Below are 15,709 nucleotides of genomic sequence, written 5' to 3'. Positions count from 1 at the left end.
CAGAGGATAATTTTTAAAATTATCTTTGTTTTCTTATGGTTTAAAAAATATTTTAATTTTTTTTTTTTTTTTTTTTTAAGACAGAGTCTCACTCTGTTGCCAGGGCTAGAGTGCCATGGTGTCAGCCTAGCTCACAGCAACCTCCAACTCCTGGGCTCAAGCGATCCTTTTGCCTCAGCCTCCCAAGTAGCTGGGACTACAGGCATGTGCCACCATGTCTGGCTAATTTTTTCTATATATTTTTAGTTGGTCAATTAATTTCTTTATATTTTTAGTAGAGACAGGGTCTCACTCGTGCTCAGGCTGGTTTCCAACCCCTGACCTTGAGGGATCCTCCTGCCTCAGCCTCCCATACTGCTAGGATTACAGGCGTGAGCCACCGCGCCTGGCCTAAAAAATATTTTAAATTTTAAAATACAGAAAATTATAAGGTATAAAAATCATTAATAATTCTATCACCTAGTTGGAGCATAATTATATTTACTTAAGTACATAAGTTTGCTTATGTACTTAAGTACATACTTAAGCGTATATTTACTTAAGTACATAAGTTTGTTTCTGGGTGGCTGTGAGTATTCTATTTTTCTTTCCTTTTTTTTTTTTTGAAATAGCTTTAATGAAATATAATTTACATACCATCAAACTTACCCATTTTAAGTATACAGTTCAGTGATTGTTACTAAATATATGGAGTTGTGCAACCATCATCACAATCCAATTTAGGACATTTCTATTAGTTCAAATTGATCCTTCATGCTCATTTGCAGTCAATCCTCATTTCTTCCTCCAGCCTTAGGCAACCACTAACCTACTTTCTGTCTCTGTAGATTTGCCTCTTCCGGACATTTTATCTAAATAGAATTATATAATATTTGACCTTTTGTGACTGGCTTCTTTCACTTAACATAATATTTTTGAGGCTCACCCATGTTGTAGAGTTATCTGTAATTTGTCCTTTTTATTGCAGAACAGTCTTTCATTGTGGGGCTACACGACATTCTGTTTATCCATTTACCACTTGATGGAAGACTGAGTGGTTTTCACTTTTTGGCTGTTATGAATAAATACTACTGCTGTAGACATTTGTGTATAAATCTTTGTGTGGACATAGGTTTTCATTTCCCTTGAGTCGATATCTGGAAGTGAAATTGCTGTATTGTATGGTAAATTTATGCTTATTTTTTTTATGAACTACCAAACCCTTTTAAAAGTGGCTGTATCCTTTCAAATTCCCATCAGCATTGTATGAGGACTCCATTTTCTTCACATTGTTGCCAATACTTGGTATTGTCTGACTTTTTGATTGTAGTCATTTTAGTGGCTGTGAAGCAGTATCTCATTGTGGTTTTAATTTGCATTTTCCTAATAACTAATGAGGTAGGCCATCTTTCATGTACATAGTTGTTTGTCTTCTTGTTGATTTGGAAGAGTTCTTTATATAGTCTAGGTACTAGTCGTTTATTACATATATGATTTGCAAATATTTTCTCCCATTCTGTGGCTTATCTTTTCATTTTCTTAATGATGTCTTTTGAAGTGCAAAAGGCTTTAATTTTGATGAAGCCTAATTTATCAGTTTTTGTCTTTTTATGGATCATGTTTTTACAACTTGCTCAATGATCTATTTTGAGTTAATTTTTGTGTGTGGTGTGAGGTAAGGATGTAAATTGGACGTTTTACATGTGGATTACTCAATTCTTCTAGCACTATTTGTTGAAAAAACAATTCACATGAAACAATTTACTTTGGCCCCTTTTTTCAAAAATAAATTGACCATAAGTATACTTCTATTCCTGGGCTCTCAATTCTGTTCCAATTATTTATATATCTTTTCTTGTATCAATACCACAGTCTTGATTGCTGCAGTTCTATATGAAGTGTTGAAGTTGGGAACTTTCTCTTTTTGGCAGTTTTACTCTACATTTTAAAATACAGCCACCACTTGATATGGCTTTTCTATCTCTGTCTTGTCAGATGTCATACCTGGTTGCTATCAGTGTATTCAGTCCTAGAACTACCTCTTCTTCTTTTTTTAACCTGCTCATCATAATTACATGCTTTGGTCTGAAACCCAAAGAACAACGTCTTATGTTGATTTCATGCTTTCTACTCCCCCACCATGCGTAGGCTGTCAGCACACAGACAGGACTGGGAAATAACAGCCCTTGATATGGTTTCAGAATGGAGATTGCTCTGTCTCACTTACTATCATGTTGACATCAGAAGTTCATAATAATGGAAGCGATTATCTTGCTGTACTCTCTAGTCAGAGCTCACCCAGAGTACTGAGTTCATATCTGAACATCACAATATGAGGTTTTTCTAATAAACACAACCTGCTTTCCCTCTGGGACACTGCCTGTTTCCCCAGCTAAGGCTATGTCCTACCAGTAAAGTTGTCTTTAGTCCTTGCTCCTGACAAATTAGCATATTGCACTCCTTTGGTGACAAGGATTGGTTCGGGAGAAAGCATGTGACGCATTCAGAGCTACTAAGATGCAATGAGACTTCTTCTAGGATTTCTGAAAGATTCCTACTCTTTTCTACTAGACTTGAGGTTGTAAGAAGGAAAGGCTGGACTTTAGCCATCTTGCTTTGCTCAGGGAAAACCCTGCCTTATTGACCCTTCTTAGGAGAAAATGGAGCTGGGAGATGAGAGAGACAAGGCATCCTGATTCTGGGGATCTTCTGTGAGCCCCTATTTCAAACCATGCCTTCAGTGAATCTTACCCTGGAGCGGCTTTTAATTATGTGAGCTAGCTGAAATTAGGTTTTCTGCCACATGCAACCAAAATAGTTTTTATTCACATAGTTTCAAAGTGACTCTAATAAATTAGAATAAGCCTAGAGAAGAATGGTCATGATGTGATTAGAACTATGTCAAAGGGGGAGAAATTGAATGGTGTGTGGCTTGAAGAAAGGTCTGCTGTATACATGTCCCAGGAGAAGTAGAATGTTAAAGGTGCAGGGATGGATACTAAGGAGAATAATCTTCAAATATGTAAGAAATTTTCAGTTTAGAGAGTAATTAGATTTGTTCTATTAGGCTCCAGGGAGATAAGTTAGAATTCAGGACAGGAAGATCCTGGAAATAGATTTCAACTAAAAGTGTTAAAATTTTAACAATTTAACCTGTCTGAAAATGTAAGGAATTAATTGATAATTATATGTTTGCTATGTCTAGAGGATTTTAAGTGATTTATCAGATATTGCAGAGTAGATTCAAGCAACTCAATGGATGGTGTTTTCTGAACTTCAGTCATTTGAATACCATCTGCATAATTTTTCCTATATGGTAAAGATGCAGGTAGTACCATTTTTTGTTTTTTGCTTAATATTTTCTTTGCATCAATTCCATTTTATGTCTAAATAAGTCTATTGTAAGATGAAACTTTTAAATCACTACTATAAATAAAAAACAAGAATCAGTGACCCAAAATAAATATAATAAATCAAAACAATGTTACTAAACTCTAACTAGATTTTTCAAGGCAAAAGCATGCCTGTGGTCTGGTTTCCCTTTGTTAAAAGGGAGATTAATAAGTAGTTGAGGATTTGATAACACCAAACTGATCATTTCTCTTTCTCTATTCAGAATGACTGAAAGAAAATTGAATGAGAAATGATCTTCTCACTAAGAAATTCAATGTTTTTAATGTCTTCTCTATGTGTCACCTAAAATCATCAATATATTAACACATTTGGGAAGCCCACAGTACTGGTGTGATTCACACCTGCACGTCCCAACTTTTTCACAAGTTGTCACACACAGAGAACAGTATTTGTTGGCACACTGGGATAAACTAAGGCAGCTGCTCACCACATAAGGCAGCTCTCCTAGGGAGCGGACTCCAGCCAAGCAGCACCCTCACCCCCACCTGAGGGCAGAGGAGATGGGCATGTTGGCATGTCAGCAGCTCTCCCAACTAGCATTCCATTGAAAGTTCTTTCCATGAGTCCATAGTTCTATACTATTTACTCTTTTTTAATTTTCCAGAGTCCAACACTCAGCTTGAAGTAGTTCCTTTTTGAATATATATCTGAGAGCTCATAGGCTGGCTAATAAAAACAAATCTCTGCACCTTCTGGAAAATTCTCTTGTGGGATATTTGGCTTCTCCCTTTGTCCATATGATAGGGGAACAGCACTGAAATCGAGTTGCTATGTTACAGTGGGAAAACAAATCCCCTTTGCTCCCTGACCACCAAATAAAACCAAAGACAGCTTCTTTTCTTGGATTTATGCTACCCTTTTCTCCAACCGATACACTGGAAAATCTGACTCTGTTAATTGTGTGTGTGTGTTTTAAGACTTCTTCATAATCCTTCCAATCTTACATGTATAAATGCACTTTAATTCTGAAAACAATTGGTCCATTCTGAACCAAACAATTAGGTAAGACAAAAGTGTTGTCTTTAAGAGCAGTATCTGGGGCTACCTTATTTGGAAGAATTTGGAATTCTCTGTGGCTCTTTGACTGGAGAACATCTGATACCAGTTTACAGATTCCATGATTCATTTAAGGATTTTGGTTTGCTCATATGCCTTTAGTTCTCTGTCTTTATCCTTGAAGATTTCCCCACAAACATATTTCAGTATTTTTCTGAATGGATAGATTATTTCTCTGAATTTACTTGTGTGTTTGTGTTCTGTGTGGTCTTTTTTCTAATTATGGTGATTTATGTCACTGGTGTGAGTCTTTTGCGTTCCTTTCTTGGGTGGAAGATCATTTTTGGCTTCTGACTGGAATGTCCCAGAATAACTGCTGTTTAAAAGACTCCTTGTGTGTTGTAATTTCAAGGAACTCTCATGATTGAAGCTGAGAATCTATCTATAGGCACCAAATAAAGTAGGAATATTTATATCTCTGATTTCTGTTCAAGGGTTCCCATTACTTCAAAACACATTTAGCCCAATTCTCCACTCAAGCCTGGAAGAAGCAAAGCAGTGGGCGGCATCTGAAGACATTGTGATAAGAGGCAGGATCTTGATTTTCAGTGCTTTTCAATCACCTGGGGACCTTGTTAAAATGTAGATTCTGATTCAGAAGGTCTAGAGTGGGGCCTGAGAAGTTGCCTTTCTATTTCATATCGAATCCCCAGATGATGCTGGTGGTGCTGGTCTAGGCAATATACTTTGAGAAACACTGGTCTGTAGTATTTTCTAAATTTTCCCATAGATAAGTCTTCCTGGGGTGGCTGTTGTACATGCAGACAACCAAATCGTTCCCTTAGGAATTCTGATTCAGAGATCTGTGCTGGAATCTTTAATAGGTCATCATTTCAAGAGCCTCTCCACGCCCTGGTTCCAAGCTATTTCTTCAACTGGTCTGCCCGTACTCCTCTACTATTCCATTCATTCATTTTTCTTCCTCCGTCCCTCCCTCCCTGCCTGCCTTCCTTCCAACAAATATTTGTTGAGCATCTCCTGTGCTAAATGCTGGGATTGCTCTGCATAAGAGAGTTAGGCCCTGCCCTTGTCTGGTAGGGGAAACAGACAATACACAAGTAAGCAGGTAAACAAACAGGAGAATTATAGTTTGTGATACAGGCTAAGAAGAAAATAAATAGGATAATGTGTTGGAGAGGGATGGGGAGGAGGTGAGAAGCCATTTAAGCCAAGGTTATCTGGTTAGTTCTCCAAGAAAGATGGTTAAACTGAAATTTGCATCCAACACTCTATCCTAAGACACACTACTTGCTGAATGTGCCCTGTGTTTGGGGGCACATGGCCTGTGTGCATGCTGTTTCTTTCCCCGTGAGTGCCTTCTTACCAATCCCATCTGCAATTATTTAAAGATCAACCTAAATGTCATCTCCTTCACCCAGGTTCCCCAGCCGTATGTGAAGTTACTCCAGAACCCCCCAAAGCACTCGTTGTGCCCTCTATCCTGGTCTAGATTATTCTTCCTGAAATTGCAGTTGCTTTGTGATAATAATGGCTGCATTTGGCGAGCACACACTGTTCATTTACACACATTATCTCAAATTAATCAATAATAATGGTAGGTGATATTATATAGATAAAGAAACTGAAACTTGAGCAGGCTAAGTAACTTGCCTGAGATTATACAACAAACAGTGACAGAGCAGAGATTTGAACCGTGACCTTCCAGTTGATCTGTTTTGTACCCCATAGCAGATCTTAAGCAACGTGAGGAAAGTGATTATCACATTTTCGTTTCCTTAAATTAAAAACAAAAATCAAGTTGCAGAACCATGCTCACATGTGTGTACCACAAAAGAGAATTGCTAGGGCTGCTCTAACACACCACACACAGAGTGGCTTGAAAGCAGACATGCATCTTTTACAGTTCTAGGGGCTGGAAGTCTAAAGTCAAAGTGTCAGCCTGCCCCTGCTCCCTCTGAGGGCACTGGAGAAATATCTGTGCCAGGTGTCTCACCTAGCTTCTCATAGCTCTTTGGCTTGTGGCAGCATAATGCTAGCCTTCACATGGCATTCTCCCTGTATGTGAATCTGCGTCCACATTTCCCCTTTTTATAAGGCCACTAGTTGGATTAGGGGCCCACCCTACTGACTTTACCTTAACTTAACCAATTACATCTGCACCCAATTACATCACATTCTGAGGTGCTGGGGGTTAGGACTTGAGCATATGAATTTTGAGGAGCCACAATTCAACCCCTAACACATTATACCACGTGGCTTCTATCACAATGCTGATCCCTAAACCTGGGATTTAGGTACAGACAACTGTCCTATTTGCCCTTTCCTAAAACGAACACTGCAGAGGGGTCAAATGGTCAATGAAGACAAATTTTATTGCACCAAAATTGACCCTAGTTTTAGCTTCAAGCTTCAGTAGATTCAGTCAATCTGGCATCAACACTGGCCTTTCATGTAAACAAAAGAGGTCATCCATGTGGTGCTAAAAACTCAGTCTGCTTTAAGCTGCAACAGTCTGTGATTCCTTCTGCCCCTCTCCAGAGAGGCGATTGCTGTGTCTAACGTTACAATACTTATATTTGATAATACTTAAAAATTATTTCAAAATGGGCTTAGTAAGTTTCACTAAGTTTTGGTGGTAAAGTAAAATGAAATATTATCAGGAAATATTGTTATTAAGAAGGAGGAGGGGCTGATCATTTAGGAAGCCCTAAATAGGAAGGGGCCTAGACATAGTACTTCATAATGAAAAATAGGTTAGAATGTTGCAAAGTCAAATTTTTAAATATAGAGTCCAACATACTGCAAAGCATAGGTCATGTAAATGTTGAGAATATTGAATTAGCCAAGCATGGCTTTTGCTTAATAGATTGCAAAATTCCTGAAAAGAGGGATTCTCTCATCTGACTCATCTTTGTATCCCCAACAGCGTCCAGAGCATTGCACATAACAGGTTTTAACACATTAAAGTGAATACAGTTTTTAAGTGGTTTGACTGTGGCTTGACAGAGACAAGAAGCATTGAAAGTTAAATGGAGTAAGTAAAAGAAACATACGTAATGTTTTACTATATGCCGGAAACTGTTCTAAGTATAATCAGGCAATGAGGTAGATCTATTATCTCCACGTTAACTATAACAGAACAGAGAGATTGAATAGCTCACACAACTAGAAAGTGGTAGCAGTGGGAATTCACACCAAGGCTGTTGACATTTATGGTTCACACTCTCAATCACTGTGCTATAGTGGTAGTTAACACCACTGGTGAACAGCCAGAGCTTTGTTTCCTAAGAAATTCATCAATTGAGAAGGTGTGGCCGGGCGCTGTGGCTCACGCCTGTAATCCTAGCTCTTGGGAGGCCGAGGTGGGCGGATTGCTCAAGGTCAGGAGTTCAAAACCAGCCTGAGCGAGACCCCGTCTCTACTATAAAAATAGAAAGAAATTAATTGGCCAACTGATATATATATATAAAATTAGCCGGGCATGGTGGCGCATGCCTGTAGTCCCAGCTACCCGGGAGGCTGAGGCAGAAGGATCACTTGAGCCCAGGAGTTTGAGGTTGCTGTGAGCTAGGACGCCACGGCACTCACTCTAGCCTGGGCAACAAAGCAAGACTCTGTCTCAAAAAAAAAAAAAAAAAAAAGAAAAAAAAAAGAGAAGGTGTTTACCATCCACAAATTGGTGCACTGCTCCTGTTAGAGTTCAAGAAATACAGTGTAGGGATTAAACACTGTACTCTAGACTCTTTTTTTTTTTTTTTTTTTTCAGCTCTTTCTGCAGGAGAGGATGTACTCTAGACTCTTATGCCCTTTTTGACATTACTCTAGATCTAAGTTCAAACTCTATCTTTGACACAGCTTGGCTTTTTCTATATCAATTGAGATGATCATGTTGGGTTTTTTTGTCCTTCATCCTGTTAATGTGGTGTATCACCTTGATTGATTATTGTATGTTGAACCATCTTGCATTTCAGGAACAAATTCCCCATGGTCATGGTATATAACACCTTTGACACATTGTTGAATTTAGTTTGCTAGTATTTTATTAAGGATTATTGCATCAATATTCATCAGGAATATTGGTCTGTAGTTTTTTTTTGTTTGTTTCCTGTAATGTCTTTTCCTGGCTTTGGTATCAGGATAATTATTCTGGCCTAATAGAATGAGCTTGGATATGTTCCCTTCTCATTAATTTTTTAAAGAAAGAGTTGGAGGAGGATTGGTGTTAATTCTTCTTCAAATGTTTGGTAGAATTCTTTAGTGAAGCCATATGATCCTGGGCTTTTCTTTATTGGGAGATTTGTTTTTTTTTTTTTAATAAAAGGATTTTTTTTTTTTTTTTTTTGAGACAGAGTCTCACTTTGTTGCCCAGGCTAGAGTGAGTGCCGTGGCGTCAGCCTGGCTCACAGCAACCTCAATCTCCGGGGCTCAGCGATCCTATTGCCTCAGCCTCCCGAGTAGCTGGGACTACAGGCATGTGCCACCATGCCTGGCTAATTTTTTTTTTTTTTTGTATATATATTTTTAGTTGGTCAATTAATTTATTTCTATTTTTGGTAGAGACGGGGTCTCGCTCAGGCTGGTTTCAAACTCCTGACCTTGAGCAATCTGCCCGCCTCGGCCTCCCAAAGTGCTAGGATTACAAGCGTGAGCCACCACGCCTGGCCAATAAAAGAATATTTTAATTCTTGTCCTTAGAAACTATAAAGATTGTACATGAGCTGGAAGTGAGACTGTGCCAAACAATGGCCAAAAAAGAATCACCATTCCATGACTTCTCCTTTGTCTTCTCTCTCAAAAATATGTTAACAACTATGATTATTGTTGTTATTCACCTTACATTGTTTTAATCCAATTATTTGCCATAGTTTACTTTCCTTCTACATAAATTCTAGACTCTCTTTTTTTGTATACTTATGTGCCACATCTCTGAAGCCTGGTAGCAATACTGATGTTCTGTGCCATGTTGTCTTTGGATTGACAGTACCTATTTGGTGTACTTCATTTCCCCTTGACTGCTATATCTCATGTATTGGTAGAGAATATATTGTGAATAGATTTTTGTCCTTCCACCTATCTCGTCAGAGGGTCCTGACCCACTTGCCCAAGTAATGGCACACGATTCAGAGATCTTTTGAGAACCAAACTGCTAGATATTTTGGATTTTTGTCTTACAAACTGATGAAGTACCTGCAATATAGGTCTTCAACCATGGCTTCTGCTTTCTCTTTTAATAATCTAATCTTAAGTCTTTCTTGTGCTCCAGCCTGGACACCCTCAAACCAAGAAATCTGTTGGGAAGTTTTTGGTTACTGACTCAATTTCCTTACTAGTTATTGGTCTGTTTAGATTTTCTTTTTCTTCATGATTCAGTCTTGGTAAGTTGTGTGTTTCTGGGAGTCTTTTTCATCTCTTCTAGGTTATCCAATTTATTGGCATACAATGGTTCATAGTATTCTCCTTGTTTTAGTCTATTTTCTGTGGCTATAACAGAATACTGAAGACTGGATAATTTATAAAGAAAAGAGATTTATTTAGTTCATGGTTCTGGAGGCTGGGCAGTCCAAGATGTGGCAGCAGTATCTGGTGAGGGCCTCACGCTGATTCACAGCATGTGGATAAGAGGAAGTGGAAGCAAGCATACATGAAAACAGACAAGTACCAGGGGCTGGGCTGACTTTTTAACAACGGGCTCTTGAGATAACTAAAGCAGCCACTGGATTAATAGCATTAATCCAATGACCCACACCTCCCACTAGGCCCGCTGCCCAACACTGCCACATTGAGGAATTAAGGATCTAACACATGAACTTTTGGGGTATACATTCAAATCATAGCACTCTTATAATCCTTTTGATTTCTGTGGCTTCAGTTGTAATGTCTCCTCTTTCATTTCTGATTTTAGTTGAGTCTTCTCTCTCTTTTTTTCCTTAGTCTAGTTAAGGTTTTATCAATTTTGTTGATCTTTTCCAAAAGTAACTCTTAGCTTCACTGATTTTTATAATTATTTTTCTATTCTCAATTTCATTAATTTCTGCTCTAATCTTTATTATTTCCTTAAGATGGTAAACTTTATGCTATCTGCTTTAAAAAAAAAAACTGCAATTAAAAAAAAAGTAGATTAGTATCCCTGGGGAAGGAATGAGAGTGAGGAATAACGAAAGGTCAGGAGGAAACTTTGGAGAGTGATGGGTTGTCTTGATTGTGGTGATGTTTTTATAGGTATGAACATATATCAAAACTCATTGAATTGTACACTTAATCTATGTGCGGTTTATTGTATGCCATTATACCTCAATGAAGCTGTCAAATTGTGGACTTTCTGAAAACAAGTCAAATATTTAAATTTGCAGGCACACATTATTCCCAAGGATACTTTTTTTTTTTTTTTTTTTTTTTGAGACAGAGTCTCGCTTTGTTGCCCAGGCTAGAGTGAGTGCTGTGGCATCAGCTTAGCTCACAGCAACCTCAAACTCCTGAGCTCAAGCGATCCTGCTGCCTCAGCTGGGACTACAGGCATGTGCCACCATGCCCGGCTAATTTTTTCTATATATTGGTTGGCCAATTAATTTCTTTCTATTTATAGTAGAGACGGGGTCTCGCTCTTGCTCAGGCTGGTTTCGAACTCCTGACCTCGAGCAATCTGCCCGCCTTGGCCTCCCAGAGTACTAGGATTACAGGCACGAGCCACCGTGCCTGGTCCCAAGGATCTTTTTATTCTAAGTGTAGTCCATTCAAAATGCTTTAACTAAAAGGCCATTGTCGGAATATTTGTCTCTTTTACTCTCTATGTTCACAGCTTTGCAATGTTGATACCAATCTGCTATTAAAATTCTGAGTCAATTACTCTCAGTTTCCTTCGGAAGCAGCAGCACTGTCAAGGGACTGAAGCTTGGCAGGAAGATACACTCTCAACCATTGCTCAACTGGACTTTCTTTCACTGTCATGTTTTCAGATATTCATCCCATCACAAGAGGCTGTTCAATGAAATGATATTGTTCTTTTGATTTTTTAAAGAAGGTAACATGGATGACATTGCAGACGCTTATATGTTTAACTGTGAAGATTGTTTTTTCAAGAGCTTTACTTATCTACAATAAAACCAGCAATGATGTTGTGCTACCCCAGATGGCTTTGGGATGCTAATTGCGTGGTTGAAATTATACAGTTTAAACTGCAAACGTGACTACTTTTATACTGGTACTTTAAAAAAAATCTAAAACCCCTCTTTGTTAAAACAAATGGAACCTAAAACACTACAATGCACTATATAATAGATGAAAAATGTTTCAAGGGAACTAGACTTAGGTGCGACTTGACATTTTTCTCTTAGGTTCTTAATGATTACCAATGCCAGGTTCTTCCCTGAAATTTTCCCTCCTAGAAATTTTCCCTCCTTCACCTAATTAATTCCATTATAAACTCCACCACCTTGAATGCATACAGCAGCTCCAACTCCACAGAGTGGCTTCATCTGCAATTTAAATCTCAAAGACTCCCATTATTCCTGTTGAAGGCTATGGCTTTAATGTAATTTATTAAACATTTATTCAAAAGATATTATTAATTGGACATCAAACTATGTGCCAGGGCTCTATATCAGAGACACAATAGTGAATAAGGAAAACATAGACACTCTCATGGAATTTATAGTCTAATTGGAAAGACAGATATTGAAGAAGCAATTATAAGATTGATGAGTGTTACAATAAAAGAAGTACAGGATGTTTGTTATGGGAACATTTCTTTTCTCTCTGGGCTTCAGGAGAAAAAAAAACCCACCAGATTAAAAAAAAAAGGACTATATTTTCCTTCCAATTTCCTATTCCTGGCAACCCAAAGGAAAGATTCCACATAAGGAGTATCTGTATTAAGGTAGAAACAAGTGCCTATGACTAATTTTTTTTTTTCGTTTTTAGGAAAATAGAAACATCCCTCATAGCAGTAAGCATACTTTCAGCTTAGCTGCTGACGGGTAAGGTCAGGTATTTATAACAATTCCTTAGTTTTCTCTTGGTGGCTACAGCTGTTTTTCACATTTTATAAGGTATCTCTGCCTGGGAGATACTTAAAAGCTACCCTCAAAAAATGATTGTCATCTTGTGCTTTTAAGCAGTGGTTAAGCCAGGTGTTAGACCTTCTCTACAAATTGGGTTGTTTTTTTTTGAGACAGAGTCTTGCTTTGTTGCCCAGGTTACAGTGAGTGCCATGGCGTCAGCCTAGCTCACAGCAACCTCAATCTCCTGAGCTCAAGAAATCCTACCACCTCAGCCTCCCTAGTAGCTGGGACTATAGGCATGCGCCACCATGCCCGGCTAATTTTTTTTTCTATATATATTAGTTGGCCAATTCATTTCTTTCTATTTATAGTAGAGATGGGGTTTCGCTCTTGCTCAGGCTGGTTTCAAACTCCGGACCTTGAGCAATCCGCCCGGCTCGGCCTTCCAGAGTGCTAGGATTACAGGCCTGAGTCACCGCCTGGCCCCAAATTGTTTTTTTGAAAGCCTTGAAGAGACTTTTTTGATCTTAGAAATCTTGAAATACCTGGGAGCTCTTAGAGAAAAGATCCTGTTGACCTTAAGGCCATGTTTACAAGTCAATAGCTTAAAAACATGTTCGCTATGAAAACCATTTGCTAGATCTACAAACACAGTTAAGCTGGTCTCCGAATAAGTAAATGAACAACTTGAGCGTCTTCTGAAGGATGAATGGGCCAGCCCCAAACTCAGTGTCAACATCGGCCTGAACCACAGGAGAAGAAGGTCACTTCTGGTTGAAAATGTCAAAGAGAGAGATAAGGTGCTTTTCAAATGGGTAACCTAAGATTATCCTTCAACCAGGACTAAACCAAATAGAAGATAAGTTACATGTTTACGTGGAGAATCCTAACAGTATTTATGACAGGCTGAGAGTCTAGCCCACCTACGTGAGAGATGTTTTCTTCATTTGCCACCCTAGTTCACAGACAAGGAGAGAGGGGCTTCGGCACTCAAGTCCTCCCCCAGTCCTCTGCTACCTACCACCCCTGCTGTGAAGGAGCGAATCTGAGGGCGTTTTTTTCTTTTGACTAACAAGGACTGAGCATTTAATTCTTTTGACTAACAAGGACTAAAATTTATCTTCGGAATAGACCTAGAACAGTGAAGCACTGGGTGAATGTCAACTCCATATGGTAGACACAGTCCTGAACCTTAGGAGAATCGCTTAACCTCTCTGGGTCTCTCTTTCTCTTTTTTTTTCTTAATGGACTGGATTAGAAGGCTACACATCTGAATCACTTGGGATACTTGGTCAAAGTAGACATTTCTGGGCCCAACCCTACACATTCAGACTAGTGGTCTGGCATGGGAAAGAGGCGGAAGTGAGGGGGGGAGTGGATTAGCAATGGGAATGTAGGTTCAGGTGTGTTTTCTAAAAGCTCTGCTGGTGATTCTACTAGGGGACTAAGTCAAGTTCTGCTCTAAAATGCTCAGAGATGGTTTCAGGAAACAAGGTGACTATTCCACTAGTAATACATTAGTGTTGTACTATATAAAGTCATACAGACTGTGCTGGAAATACAATATTCATTGTATCCTTCCATTTCCCAAAGACTAATCTCGGTTGACCCCAGGGTTATAAAAAGTAATAATAATAATAAAGTTAGTAATAGTAAAATTTACTGTATGCCAAACACTGATCTTTGTATGTCTTCATATAATTCTCTTAACAACACTGTGAGATAGAGTATTAGTATTATCCGAATTTTACAGATAAAAAAACAAGGCCTAGGGAAGTCAACTTATAGATGGTAATAGTAACACAGATAACAAAGTGTACCAGCTGAATTCAGGCTAGCTTAGGGGAACTTTCTGTCTAGAGAAACCCAAGTTGCTTCCCTCTAACATTGGGTGGCAGCGTGGTTTTATGCAAAAAGCCCAGGTGTTGACATCAGACATTTATTCAACATCTGGTGCAAGCACACACACTTGCTATATGATCTTGGGTGACCTTACTTAGCTAAGTGTCCTTGTCAGCTTGGGCTGCTATAACAAAATACCATAGATTCAGTGGCCTAAACAACAGAAATGTATTTCTCAAAGAGCTGGAGGTTGGGAAGTCCAGGATCAAGGTGCTGGCCAATTAGTTTCCTGGTGAGGGGCCTCTCCCTGGTCTTCAGGCAGCCATCTTGCTGTATCCTCTCATACTGGGGGGGGAGAGGGCCCTGGCCTTTCCTTCTTTTTATAAGAACACTAACCCCAGCATGAACACTCTACCTTCATGACTCCATTTAACCCTAACACCTCCTAAAGATCCCACTTCCAAATACCATCACACTGGAGACTAGGGCTTCAACATATGGATTTGGGGAGATGCAAACATTCAGTCCATAGCACTAAATTTCAGTTTCTTTATTGGTAAAATATATGTCACACCTATTTGTAAGACTTGAGAATTAAATGTTTATAGGCATTAGCTCAGTCTTGTAATAAAACCAAAGTAAAACATTCAAAAAATTTATTGACTGTGTGTCAGGTACTTTTGAAGAAAATCTAAAGTATGATAACCACTTACTGAGTACCATGTTTTCAGAGAGATGCTACGTGCATTGTGTTCATTTAATTCTTCATCACTCTCACGAGGTAGGTATCATTATTGCCATTTTATAGGTGAGATGAAGGAACTGGGAGGTTAGATAATTTCCTGAAGTCACAACTGGTGACTGAGTGGCAGAGCTAAAGCTGGATCCCAGGGTGGTGCTCTGGGGTGATATGTTGCCTCTTCTGTTTAGACAGAAATATGTGAAATCAATTATTTAAAATCTTTACAAAATAAATCTAAATGGATATTTTTACTTAAGAGCTCTGAAGTTACAAGAAATGTTTATTATGAACCTCAGAAAGCGAGAACTCCATTCTTGCATCCTTATGGGCACCTTACCTGCTGAGTAAAAGTCAGGATACCTGCTCTCACAGTGGGACAAAATGGCCAAAAAACAATCAGAGAGTCATATTCTCTTTCTTGCCCTTCTCTTCCTTCCACCCTACACTCTTTTTTTTTTTTGAGACAGAGTCTCACTTTGTTGCCCAGGCTAGAGTGAGTGCCGTGGTGTCAGCCTAGCTCACAGCAACCCCAATCTCCTGGGCTCAAGCAATCCTACTGCCTCAGTCTCCCGAGTAGCTGGGACTACAGGCATGCACCACCATGCCCAGCTAAATTTTATATATATTTTGGTGGTGGTGGTGGTGGTCAATTAATTTCTTTCTATTTTTGGTAGAGATGGGGGATCTCACTCAGGCTGGTTTCGAACTCCTGACCTTG

This window comes from Microcebus murinus, chromosome 5, assembly GCF_040939455.1.
Source record: "Microcebus murinus isolate Inina chromosome 5, M.murinus_Inina_mat1.0, whole genome shotgun sequence".
NCBI classification, from domain to species: domain Eukaryota; kingdom Metazoa; phylum Chordata; class Mammalia; order Primates; family Cheirogaleidae; genus Microcebus; species Microcebus murinus.
This window is presented reverse-complemented; position numbering follows the sequence as displayed.